The 12,656-nt window shown below is 41.2% G+C and overlaps 1 pseudogene; it reads left to right on the top strand.

Annotated features, from left to right (window-relative positions):
• Nucleotides 1–11,662: 11,662 nt before the first annotated feature.
• On the top strand, nt 11,663–11,781 carry LOC120622161 (uncharacterized; annotated as a pseudogene).
• The last annotated feature ends 875 nt before the right edge of the window (nt 11,782–12,656 follow it).

Below are 12,656 nucleotides of genomic sequence, written 5' to 3'. Positions count from 1 at the left end.
TTTCCTTATAGACAACTGGCACTGGATGAAATTTCTCTAGCAGTGATCTACTCCCCTGTGTCTGGGTTCCATGTTCAATGTGAAAATGCAGGTTGTTGCCGCAGTCATCAGGACTGAGGTCAGGGACCAGCCTGGGAGGACTTTGTCATCTCTCCAAGATTGCTATTTTTACTATCCCATGTTTTCTGTAATCATTAGCCACGAAACTCATAAAACGAAAATAGACTGTGTGCTTGCCTAAGGGACAACCATGAGAGAGAAGTTCTTGAACCCAGTTCTCTCTATGCATGCAGGTTTCTTGAGAAATGGGTGGGGCAGCTGCCTGATGAGAAGGAAGCGGGCCTAGTCCTTGGGCTGCAGGGAGGCAAGGAGGCCTAGAGCCCTGACAGGCAAGCAGGGCGGCCTCCAAGACTGGCTAGTAGAGAAGTCTGTGGGCGAGCCCCCCTGATCTCTGCCAGCCAGGGACTTATGAAGGGCAAAGAACAATTACTATGCTTATGTAATTGTTGTAGGAGTGTCTCTGAGCTTAGTTTCAGAGACTCTTTACCTAGTGAACAGAGAGCTATCAAAATTGACTCCTCACATTAAGTTTGGGCGGTGGTGCTGTGATATCATCCCTATTTTATAGGTAGGGAAACCAAGGAGCAACGACTTGGGTTAGGAATTTCAGATTCCAGTGGCTTTTTTTTTTTTAATTCAAATATAGTTGATGTACAATATTATATTGATTTTAGGTGTACAACATCATTCAACATTTATATACATTGCATAATGATCATTGCAATAAGTCTAGTTACCTTTCGTCACCATATAAAGTTAAGATAATATTGACTATAGTTCAAGTGGCTTTTATTAAAATGTGCTGCATGCCAGGTGCACGGCTAGGTGCTTTCCCAGGACTGTTTCCTATAATCCTCACAAGAGCTCGGTGGAGTAGCCTCTAGTATCTGCATTTTACAGGTGCGGCCTGTAAGGTCCTGTGATATTCTGATTAATAATAAGAAATTTATATTTGATCTTCATCCTAGTTTCTATCATAGGGCTCCTAAAACCCTTGGAATTTCCTTTGATGGAACTCATGAAGGTGTCTCTTGTTATGTTAATGAGGTGACTTTTGGTCAGAACAGGAGGCTGGGAGCTGGTTGCCAGGAGAACCAACCAGGTGATTAAACGTTTGGAACTTTCACTTCCCTATCACCACCTCTGGAGAGGGGAGAGGGGCTAGAGTTTGAATCAATCACCAAATGGTCAATGATTTAATCAATCATGCCCATGTAATGAAGCCTCCATAAAAAAACCAAAAAGATAGGATTCAGAGAGCTTCTGGGTTGGTGAACATGTGGAGATCTGGGGAGAGTGATATGTTTGGAGAGGGTCTTCTATGCCCTTTCCCCATACCTTGCCTATGCATCTCTTTCATCTGGCTGTTCCTGAGTTATATTATTTTATAATAAACTGGTGATCTCGTAAGTGAAATGTTTTTCAGAGTTCTGTGAGCCACTCTAGCAAATCGAACCCAATAGAGTAGGGGAGGGAGGGAGGGAGGTGTTGGATCTATAGCCAGATTTAATCTATAGCCCATTGGTCAGAAGCACAGGTGACAACCTAGATTTGGGACTAGCATCTAAAGTTGGGGAGGGGATAGTCTTGTGGGACTGAACCTGTGGGAACTGATGCTATTTCCAAGTAAGTAGTGTCAAAATTGATGTGAAGCTTAGGACATAGAAAATTGGTGTGGGTGTGGGGAAATCCCTCTCCCATACACTTTGAAATTGGCGAACAGAATCATTTAGGTCCCCAGAAGGTAAGGAGTCCAGGATGTGAGTGCATCTGTCTGCCTGACCCCACTGCACAGTTTGGCTGCTGCAGCAGAGCTAGGTTGATCCAGCTCTTTGACTGATTAGGAAGCTGGTTAGGAATTAGCCACAGGGTCTCTGTGACCACCCTAGACCTTCGTGCTGTTGGAGGGTAGTAACCCTCTTTGGCTGGCTCTCCCACCAGGTAACCCCTAAGCAGGTCTCAGAGAGAAGAAAGAGGGAACATCCAGCCAGAGAAGGGGCTGGGTGTGGCCTGGACCCAGACCTCTGTACCTACCATATTTACTTGTAGTCTCCTCCTCACCTTGCACCTATTTTGATGTATGAGCTTGGCCATTTTAAACTAAGGAGGTAAACTTATTTATCACCTGCTGTGAGTCCTACATCATGCTCTCATGCTTACCAAACCTCTCTAGATTGTAGGTAGAGTATAATCTCCATCCAACAGAAGCAGAAGCTGAGATTGGAGGGGTCATGTGCAGAGTCACATAGCCAGTGCTGGCCAAACCAGGACCCAATCCTAGGTTGTGGGCTCATGTGATTTCCTTCGAGTAACTTTTGCCTTGGGAGATGTCTTCAGAGAAAAGGAAAAAAGGCTTATGCTTCCTACAGCTTAAGAGCTGGAAGGACTTTAGATATAAACCATTTCTCCCTCTGAAAAATGGGGATCATACCTGTATCTTCTTTGTAGGGTCATTTGAGGATTAAATGAGTTGATTCACGAAAAGCATTTTAAGTAGTGCCTGGCACGTAGCAAGTGCTGAGTAAATGTTGTTAGCTGTTATTATTGTAATCATTGTTGCCTTGCATAGCTCCTTCATTCACTTTATGCAGGTGGAAGAAGAGGTTCAGTGTGGTTTAGGAACATGCCCTAGGTCATACAGCTAGAGTGGCAGAATCAGCTTCAAATAGCCAATTCAGTAACTGCTTTTCCCATATTAAATGGTCACATGGCAAAATCATAAGAAAGACTGTGTGGCAGTATGAGATTACAAATGAGCAGTGTAGACCAGGGGTCCCCAAACCCCGGGCTGCAGACTGGTATCGGTCCTTGGGCTGTTAGGAACTGGGCCACACAGCAGGAGGTGAGTGGCGGGTGAGCAAGCGAAGCTTCATCTGTATTTGCAGCTGCTCCCCAGTGCCAACATCACTGCCTCAGCTCCACCTCAGATCATCAGGCATTAGATTCTCATAGGAGCACTGGACTCTGGTGCCAGAAAGGTTGGGGATCACTGGTGTAGACTGTGGTATACCCTATCAGTCATCAAAAGCATATGCTCCCAACATTTTTATTAAATAAACTTTGTTTTTTAGTACAGTTTTAGATTCACAGAATTATTGTGAACACAGTGCAGAGTTCCCATATACCCCACACCCAGTTACCTTTTACATTAGTATGATACATTTGTCTCAATTACTGAACCAATACTGATACATTACTAGTGACTAAAGTCCATGCTTTATTCATATTTTCTTAGTTTGTACCTACTGTCCTTTTTCTGTTCCTAGATCCCATTCAGGACACCACATTATGTTTAATTGTTATGTCTCCTTAGGCTTCTCTTGGCTGTGACAGTTTCTCAGACTTTCCTTGTTTTTGATGACCTTGACAATTTTGAGAAGTACCGGTCAGGTATTTTGTAGAATGCTCCTCAAATGGGATTTGTCTGAAGTTCTTCTCATTGTAGACTGGGGTTTTGGGTTCTGAGGAGGAAGTGTTATCTCATCACATACATCAAAGATACATAGTATCAATATACTTATCACTCTTGATGTTGACCTTGAGCATCTGGTTGAGGTAGTGTTTGTCAGAGATTTTCATTGTGAAATTACTCCCTGCCCTTAGCCCCCTTTCCTTACTGTACTCTTTGGAAGGAAGTTACTATGTGCAGCTCACACTTTAAGGATTAAGGAGTAATGCTCTCCTTCAGAGCAGTGTATCTACATAAATGATTTGGAATTCTCCTGCATGGGGAGATTTATCAATATATGTATTTTTGAATATATATGTAGCATTGTAATTAGCTAATATTTTAAGGCACAATATATACTTAGAGTGAGATTGATTCTTACGTGGAATGAAATCCACCTATTAGAGTCTTCTTGATGATTTATATATTTTTTGCAGCTAAGGTCTTGTCAGATCTGTGAGGGCATTGTGTTTTTTAATAATTATGAGAGCCAGATTTTATCGAATGTTTATTCTGTGCCATTGCTGTTCCCAGTGCATCACTTACTGTATTAAATTATTTAATCCTCAGAACTACTCCCTCTAGGTGGGAACTATTATCATGCCCATTTTACAGATAAGGAAATAGAGGTCCAGGGAGTTAGAGAATAGGCTCACGTAGCTGGAAAGAAGCAGAGCTGGAGAGAACTCTGGCAATTTGGTTCCAGAGTCCATTCTGTAGCCGCCACCTCTGCCCTCCTTGTTGGTGAGGCCTTGATGTCAGAAACACATGCTCATCCAGTCTCCTCAAGGGGAAAAAAAAGCTGCCATTATCTTAGAAGCCAGGGCTATTCTGAAGGTACAGACCAGCTGTTAAGGTTGGTGGCAGCTTTCAGGCACTGCCCTGAAACTCCTGGCTGTTTCTAGTTCTGAGATAAGCACCGACAGTTAGAGCTTTCTGAACTTGACCGTTTAACTAATGTTCACCAGCTTCAGTTTTATGATCTAAATCAGCACTCTGCACATAGGGGTGCTGTGAGGAGAAGAGGAAATGTGTCTGCCAAGCACTTAGCAGGGTCTAGTGGGCAGAAAGTATTTGATGAGGGGGCAATAAAGCTGATGGAAACTTAGCTCTGTCCTGGTGCTCTGATGATGCCGCGGAGAGACCATGAAACCAAAAGTAATTTAAAAGTAACTCAAATCTTTCACTTGCATTTTTTACACCCTCCTATTAGCAAGTACTCCTTTTGATTTCTCCCAGTAGCAGTGCCAGATGCACAGCACTTCTCACGCTTCCCTCTCTGCCTTCTCCTACCGTCGCTCTCACATGCCACAGAGTCCTTTTGGCTCTCAGATCCTCTTGCCCCTGGCTGTTTCCATTCCTTCCTCCCTTCCCCTGATTTTTATCTCAAGAATGGCTTGCAGAGCAGGGCTCCTTCCCTCAGAAGATGAGGTCCAGGAGAGACAGATGAGAGTGGAGCCAGGACTCTCATAAGGATAAGGAAGGCTGCAAACTAACAGTCATCTTTATGCCCTCACACTAACCGTTGTTATTGTTTGGTAGAGGAGAAGGTGTCTGTATTAGCTCCCTAGGGCTTCCCTAGTAAAACACCACAAACTGGGTAGCTTAAAACAACAGAAATTTATTCTCTTATAATTCTGGAGGCTAGAAGTCAGAAATCAAGGTGGTAGCAGGCCATGCCCTCTCTGAAGGCTTCAAGGAAGGATCCTTTCCTGCATCTTCTCGGTTTTTCATGGTTGCTGACAATCTTTGGCATTTCTTGGCTGTTAGATAATCACTCTAATACCTAATTCCATCTTCACATGGCCTTCTCCTCATGTCTGTGCTCAAATTTCCCTCTTCTTATAAGGATACCAGTCATTGGATCAGGGCCCACCCTTATCTAGTGTGATCTCATCTTAACTTGATTACATCGACAAAGACCCTATGTCCAAATAAGATCATATGCACAGATTCAGAGGCTGGGACATATCTTGTGGGCGAACACAATTCAACCTAACCCATAACAGTGCCCTTTTGGTCAGATTGGTTCTAATTCGCCCATTCCCAGACTAGCATCCCCAGACCTGGTTCCCTCAGGCCCTTGAAGTAGTCTCTGATTTTAGTCCAGATGAATCTGTGAGTCCCCTACTTACCAATAGCAAAACTTTCCTCTGGCTCTGCTGGACCAATCAGGTGCTTGACTGATGCCATGAGGGAAAGGGAGGAGGAATAGCCAGTGGGGAATACATTTTCCAGAAGTGATTGCTTTTCAACAGTTTTTTTTTTTTTAAGGTAATATGTCTATATAATCTTTTAACAGTAATATGTCAACATAATGTTTTATTAAGACTATGTGTAAAAAATTTTTCCCTTTGAAGAATCAGTGTGAAATACAATATTAATAACTGTGCTACGTCAGTGGGGAAGAGAAGAACTATTCAATAACTGCAGCTAAAAAAAATCCACAGGTATAAAAATGAAACAGAATCCCATCTAACACCACACTCATGAATTAACTCTAAATGAATTAAGGACAGTGTCAAAGCATGTCTTCATATGTTTATCTTGGTAGAAAAGATAGATGCACTAGAAAAAGGTTTTTCTTTAATAAAATTTTCTTTTATTAAAGTGCAAGAAAGCAATAACCCAAAAGAGAAAAGATTGATAAATTTGACCATAGTAATGTATTTTAAAATAGAATATTCACATTCTCCATGATCTGACACTTACATCAGGATACACATAAAAGAATATTCTTAGCAGCTCCATACAAAATAACAAAAACAAATTAAAAAAAACAAACTCAGAAGTCCCTAAAATGCCCACTGACAGGTAAGTGGAGAAATAAACTGATATATTCACACAGTGGGATATTATACAACAATGATAACTAGGAATTGCAACTGCATGGAGCGTAGTTCCTACACTATAATTCTGTTATATGTGCTGAGTGATCTAAAAGATATGTAATTAGTAACTTTTCTATAAAATTTAAAAACAGCTAAAACTAAACATGAATTAAATCTTACATTCATTAAATACAATTTAACATTAATTAAACATAATTAAGCATAGCATTAAACTACTTTAAGAAAAAGGAAATTATAAATACAAAATAAAAGTAAAAGTGTGGGAAATAACATAAGTGAATGTAAGTTATTAATATTTGAGATCTCGGGTTGAGAGATATTTTTATAGATGCTCATATATATAATTTTGAAATGAATATATTATAAAAAAAAGAGATAATATCAATGGTCAAATCATCAGGCTCTACAACACAAAAAGAAGCTAATTAAAGGGAAGTATCATTTTAAATGTGCTCTATTGCCCACCAGCCAGTAGTGCCAGCTCTATCCCTGGTCCAGTCCTCTCCTAAACAGCTCCCATGGGATAACCTGGCTATACGGCCTTGGTCCTTGAGCCCTGCCATCTAGGAGTCTCCATTTGTTTGAGGAGCTGCAGAGGGAGGATGTGTTTCTGTGACCTGAGGACTGGAGCACAAACCCTGTTTGTGGGAGGAGTTCTCTTCTTCCAGAGAGATCAGCTAGGTAGCATCTACATTGAACACAAACGCAGGGACTGAGAAGATGTCACAGCCATTGTCATTAAGGGGCTCCTCCTTTTCAATGAAAGGATTAGTGATTGGTTGCAGAGAAACACTTGCCAGGTACTTAATCATTTCTACTTGATCTTATATGAGTAAGGCTTTCCTGCAACACACTTGCTCACTGAGCCAGGGTAGAAGGTGACAGGAAGGGGGCCCCCTGAGTTTTGTAATTACAGGGGCAGCCTTTTCCTACAACCACACCCACACACTCTGAGATTCTACAGTTGGGGGTGGAGAGAGCAGGGTGGTTAAGAGACAAGAGAATAGAGAGATACTGTTATTATCTCTAAATTTTGCCTCCAAATATTCAATTTGCAAGTGACTTTGGGAGCCTATTTTCTCTCGCCCCATTCCACTCCCAGGGCTAATTTGCTTAAGAAGAAGAATGATGATGATTTTTTATAGTTTGCAAAATGTTCTATATTATATCATTGCAGTGGGTTTCCTAAAAAAAAAAAACCCATGAGATGGTCATGATTGCTACCTTTATTTTATAGATAAAGAAACTGAGGCTTGAGGTGGCTCAGTGATTCGTCTCAGGTGACAAACTTAGTGGCAGAACTGGGAATAAGACTTCTGACTACCTGCCCAATGTTTTTATACGATCCTGTTTATTTTTCACTAAGGTCTTGGCAGTTTCCACAGAGAGTGCTAGGAAAGCGTGTCATCTCAGCGAGAAATAGCCACTCAGTACCTGGACTGGCACCTGCTCCATTCCCACCAAGGTAGAATAAGAGCAAAGGAAGAGGGGCCACACCCTGGTGCTCCCCTGCTGGGAGGAAGTGGTGCCTCTGAAAGGAAGTATACAGAGAGTAGCCTTCCTGCCAACTGAGCCAGAGCTGAAGGTCCTGTGTCCTAGAACAGCAGAGCTCTGTTCATTTGTCCCGTGAACCTTCTGTCCAGTATCCCTTGGTGCCCCTGAGTATGCTGTTTTCTCTGGTGAGTCCAGAGACGGGGCTTTCGGGAATTATTGCACTGTCATTAGAACAGTTGTTTTAAAAAAATATTTCAAATTCAGTGTTTTTATCACATGATTGCTCATCGTAAAAAATAATTTGGGAACATACAGTCAAATAAAAAGTAGGAAAAAGTCATGCCATCCAAAGATAATTACTTGTCCACCACCAACTTACCTTCTCGCAGGTTACCCACTACACATTTGTAGCCAAACATAGCATTCTTACCTCCCTTTGAGGCCCCAAATAGATTCTAAGAGAAATAGTTCAGTTTCTACTTAGGGTGTAGAAAGCTACAAGAGACTAAAGAACAAAGCCCCATCCAAACAATGAGAAAAAGACAGATACAGAGACACCTTGGAGATATTGCAGGTTCAGTTCCAGACCACTGCAATAGAGCGAGTATCACAAAAAAGCGAGTTATAACCTTTTTGCTGTTGGAGGGTCTTGCCTTCACTTTGTAAAACCCACATCTGTGAAGTGCAATAAAGTGAAGTGCAACCAAATAAAATATGCCTGTAGGCTGCAAATCACAAATTTCTTGAACCCATCAGAGAACTAAGGTCATAAGGCAGCAAAATGAACTGAATTCTAGAGTGACAAGCCCTTCTGAGAAGAGAGAGGACACAGGAACTGTTTCACCTTTGGCCAGGACTGCCTATATAATTTATGAGATCTAGTAAAATGAAAATGCAAGGACCTTTTTTTCTGTATCATTCTCTTTCTTGTGATTGGTTATTTTGGTTCTCTAGTCCAATATCTCAAATACTGTCTCTAGGATGGCCTCCTTTAACTTTTGCCAGACTGCTAACTGCATCAAGAATGGCTTAACTGAGTTCACAGGGAAGAAATCAGGTAAAATGAGCAGTGCAACTTCCCAAACCTCCTTCTCGGGCTACATTTGTAGGATGAAACTATGTTCTTCAAAGCAAAGGCCATTTCATTAGTGGATGGTGAGTTCTGCTGCCATCCCCAGAGAAGTCTAAAATGTTTCCTTTTTAGGAGTTGCACTGGGACTGTGGTAAAGACGTTGATGAGCAATCATCCACTTTGACAGAATATACATTGTCCCAAGGTGAAGACTTTGACAATGTCAGGTAGAGCTGCGGTGGGAGTACGATTTGGTATAATAATAATCCCTTATATTTTTAAGTGTCCTGTAGTTTTTAAAGCACATTCACATATTTTATCAGCCACAATAGACTGGATTATGCTGCAAAGAAAGAAAGAAAGAAAGAAAGAAAGAAAGAAAGAAAGAAAGAAAGAAAGAAAGAAGAAAGAAAAAAAGAAAACAAATCTCAATACCTTAAAACAACAAAGTTTCATTTCTCACTTTTAGTATATATTTATTAAAGATGCATTAGGTATTCTGTTTTCATGACTTTTGCCTGCTCACTCTAAGATCTAGGGCAATGAAGTGGTTACTACTCAGAACATTGCTAGTGACCATGACAATGTCATGATAGGTCTCACTCAGAAATTAAACAGTTGGCCCCCCAATGACATGTGCCACTTCTGCTTAAAATTCACTAGCTAAAGAAAATCATTGGCTGGAACTGATCACATGGCTCTACTCAACTGCAAGGATATCAAGTAAAATTCTAACATGTGCCTAGAAAGTGATAAAATGGAAATGACTATATGGCAAAAGCACTAATGATTACCACATAGGTAAAACCTTATAGGGTTTCTTAGCAATTTCATGATGCAAGGAGTTGTAGAATTTTTCTCATTTTCCAGAAGTGTGGAGGAGGCAGCAGTGGCAGAAAAGCTTGTTGTGTAGTATGTGAATCATGTGTCTCAACATAGCTGTTATAAAAAATAAAGATGGGTGAAAAATGGGTACCTGACTATAGGGAAAACAAATCATCTCTTTACAATGCTTGTTGATATACAGGCACTCTTGAGTTCCCACCCCATTCATAACCCTGCACTCTAGAGAGGCAGAGGTTATAATGCAGAAGCTCTTAACTTGGGCTTCATAGATAGGGATGGTTCACAAACTCACCCCAAGATCGTAAGTAAACTAATTATGTGTCAATGTTCGTTTCAGGAGAGGGAATTATAGTTTATATCAGCTTCTCAAAGAAGTCTACAACCACCCATCTCCAAAGATTAGTAGAAAGAATAATGGGTCTAACTCTGGTTCTAGCTAGCTGAGTAAACTTAGACAAGTCACTTCTCTTCTTCATTTATAAAATGAGGGTCAGGACTTGTTCATCTCCAAGCTCCCTTTCTGCTAGGTATATAAGACGCAGGATACTTTAAGGCCAGGCAGATCTATCTGAGTTTACATCCTGGCTCTACCTCTTACTAAGCCTGCCCTTGTGCAAGTTCTAGAACCTGTGCACACCTCTGTGGAAGGTGAATATCAATGCAGTATTCTTAGGATTAATAACCATGAGTGGAGAACACTTGGAGGCTGTTATTATTAAGTGATACTTCCTACGAGTCTATGTCTGGCTTAAGATCTGCTGAGCAAATATCTTCAGTGAATGGGTGTGATCTGTTGGGAACTTAAGGGTAGTTTTGCCAAATCCAGATGTCAGCAAGGTCTTGCCCTTGAGCAGTTCCTACTCTAGAAAGGAAGTCTGGGTGGAAGTCTTGCCAAACACAACCATGCCTGACTCATGCCCTGCCTGGGCTCCCCAGAAGGGTCAGCTCTTGTCGCTGCTTACTTCTTTAGGCAGGCCTGGAGTCTTGCCAAGTCATGTTGGGCTGTGTCATGACTTGGGCTGATGGCCTCCTTAAGAGGCTGAATCCACCAAAAGCACCAACACCGATAGAGCTATAAAACCATGCCCTCAGCCTTTCAAGCTTTCTCCAATGGCAGCTTCCAAGGTTATTGTTACTACAGCCATCATATCCCACATTGATTCACTGTTTCCTGCTATAGCTACAGCAGGAATTATTGCTCCTAGTTTATCAGTCTCCAGGTGTCTGAGGCCCAGAAGAGTCAGATAACCTATACAAGGAAACACAGTGAGCTGGTGGCAGCACTGAGTTAGACCTCCTCTCCTGGTCCCTTGTCACCTCCTTGCACAATGTCATTGTATTAGTTTTCTATTGCTGCTATAGTGGCTTAAAACAACACAAATTAATTAAAACAACAATGAGATAAATCATGAGATACCATTACACACTAATAGAATGGCCAAAATCCAGAACACTGACAACACCAAATGCTGGCAAGGATGTGGAGCAATAGAAACTCTCATTCATTGCTGGTCGGAATGCAAAGTGGTACAGCCACTTTGGAATATGGTTTGCTAGTTTTTTTTTTGTTTGTTTATTTTTTGTTTTTTTAAAAAAACTAAATGTACTCTTACCATTCAATCCAGCAATTATGTTCCTTGGTATTTACCCAAAAGAGTTGAAAATTTATGTCCACACAAAAACTTGCACACATATTTTTATTCATAATTGCCTAGACTTGGAAGCGACCTTGATGTCCTTCAGTACATAATAATAAATAAACTGTGTTATATCCAGACAATGCGACATTATTCAGCACTAAAAGGAAATGAGCTATTAAGCCATGAAAAGAAAGAAAGGGATCTTAAATTCATATTACTAAGTGAAAGAAGCCAATAAGAAAAGGCTCCAGTCTATGGCCATGCCACCCTGAATGTGCTCGATCTCACCTGATCTCGGAAGCTAAGCAGAGTCGGGTCTGGTTAGTACTTGGATGGGAGACCACCTAGGAAGACCAGATGCTGTAGGCGTTAAAAAGAAAGAAAGAAAGAAAAGGCTCCATACTGTATGACTTTCTGGAAAAGAAAAGCTATGAAGACAATAAAAAGATCAATGGTTGCCAGAGGGTTGGTTGGGGCGGAGGTGAATTAAAGGAGCACAGAAGACTTTTAAGGCAGCAAAAATACTCAGTATCCATGATATTATAATGGATATAGGTCATGTTGTGTATTGCTTTGTTATGATTTCATATCCACTTGCTTATGACTTAAGTGAAATAGTTCTGATCCAGTCCACATTCACAAATGTGATTTTTTTACATTGAGCAAACTGTGCCAAGATGTTGTCATTGACACCTGTTGTTGGTAAGCACTCGAGAGCTCCGCTGTTGACAGGCACCACTGAGGACTTAGTCAGAAGAACATATGGAAGAACGACTATAACATAATGGACATCATAACTTTAAGTACCTAGAGCCAGTGATGATTAACCGAGAGTGTTCAGTTTGATCAAAGTAGCTCTCTGAAGACCTTGAGACACTTCTTCCTGCTGGGGCTAGGCTACTCTTGGTTGGCAGTAGTGTTATACCATGCAGTGGTCTCAGAAGGGAAGGGACACTTGTTCCTGCTTAACAAAGCTACTTCTTGTAGGCAGTAATGTAAGCCGAGTGACAGTTCCTGAAGTAAGAACCTTCAAATCCAGTCATCTTGCCTGCTAGCTATATGCCCCAGCAGCAAGGGACATAAGCCGGCAGCTGATACTCAGCTTTTAGTTGGAAGGACTCATTCCACCAAGAACCAACTTGTAGAAAGGTACAGCTCAACTAAATTTGGACTTGATGTCACTTCCCCTTTGCCTGGAATAATAGTGTAATTAATCTATTATAGGTTTGGAGTATTTCTTTGTT

Source organism: Pteropus medius, unplaced genomic scaffold (assembly GCF_902729225.1).
Source record: "Pteropus medius unplaced genomic scaffold, Ma_sr-lr_union100, whole genome shotgun sequence".
NCBI lineage: Eukaryota > Metazoa > Chordata > Mammalia > Chiroptera > Pteropodidae > Pteropus > Pteropus medius.
The sequence above is the reverse complement of the archived record's forward strand: the minus strand, read 5'-3'. Positions and strand labels throughout refer to the sequence as shown.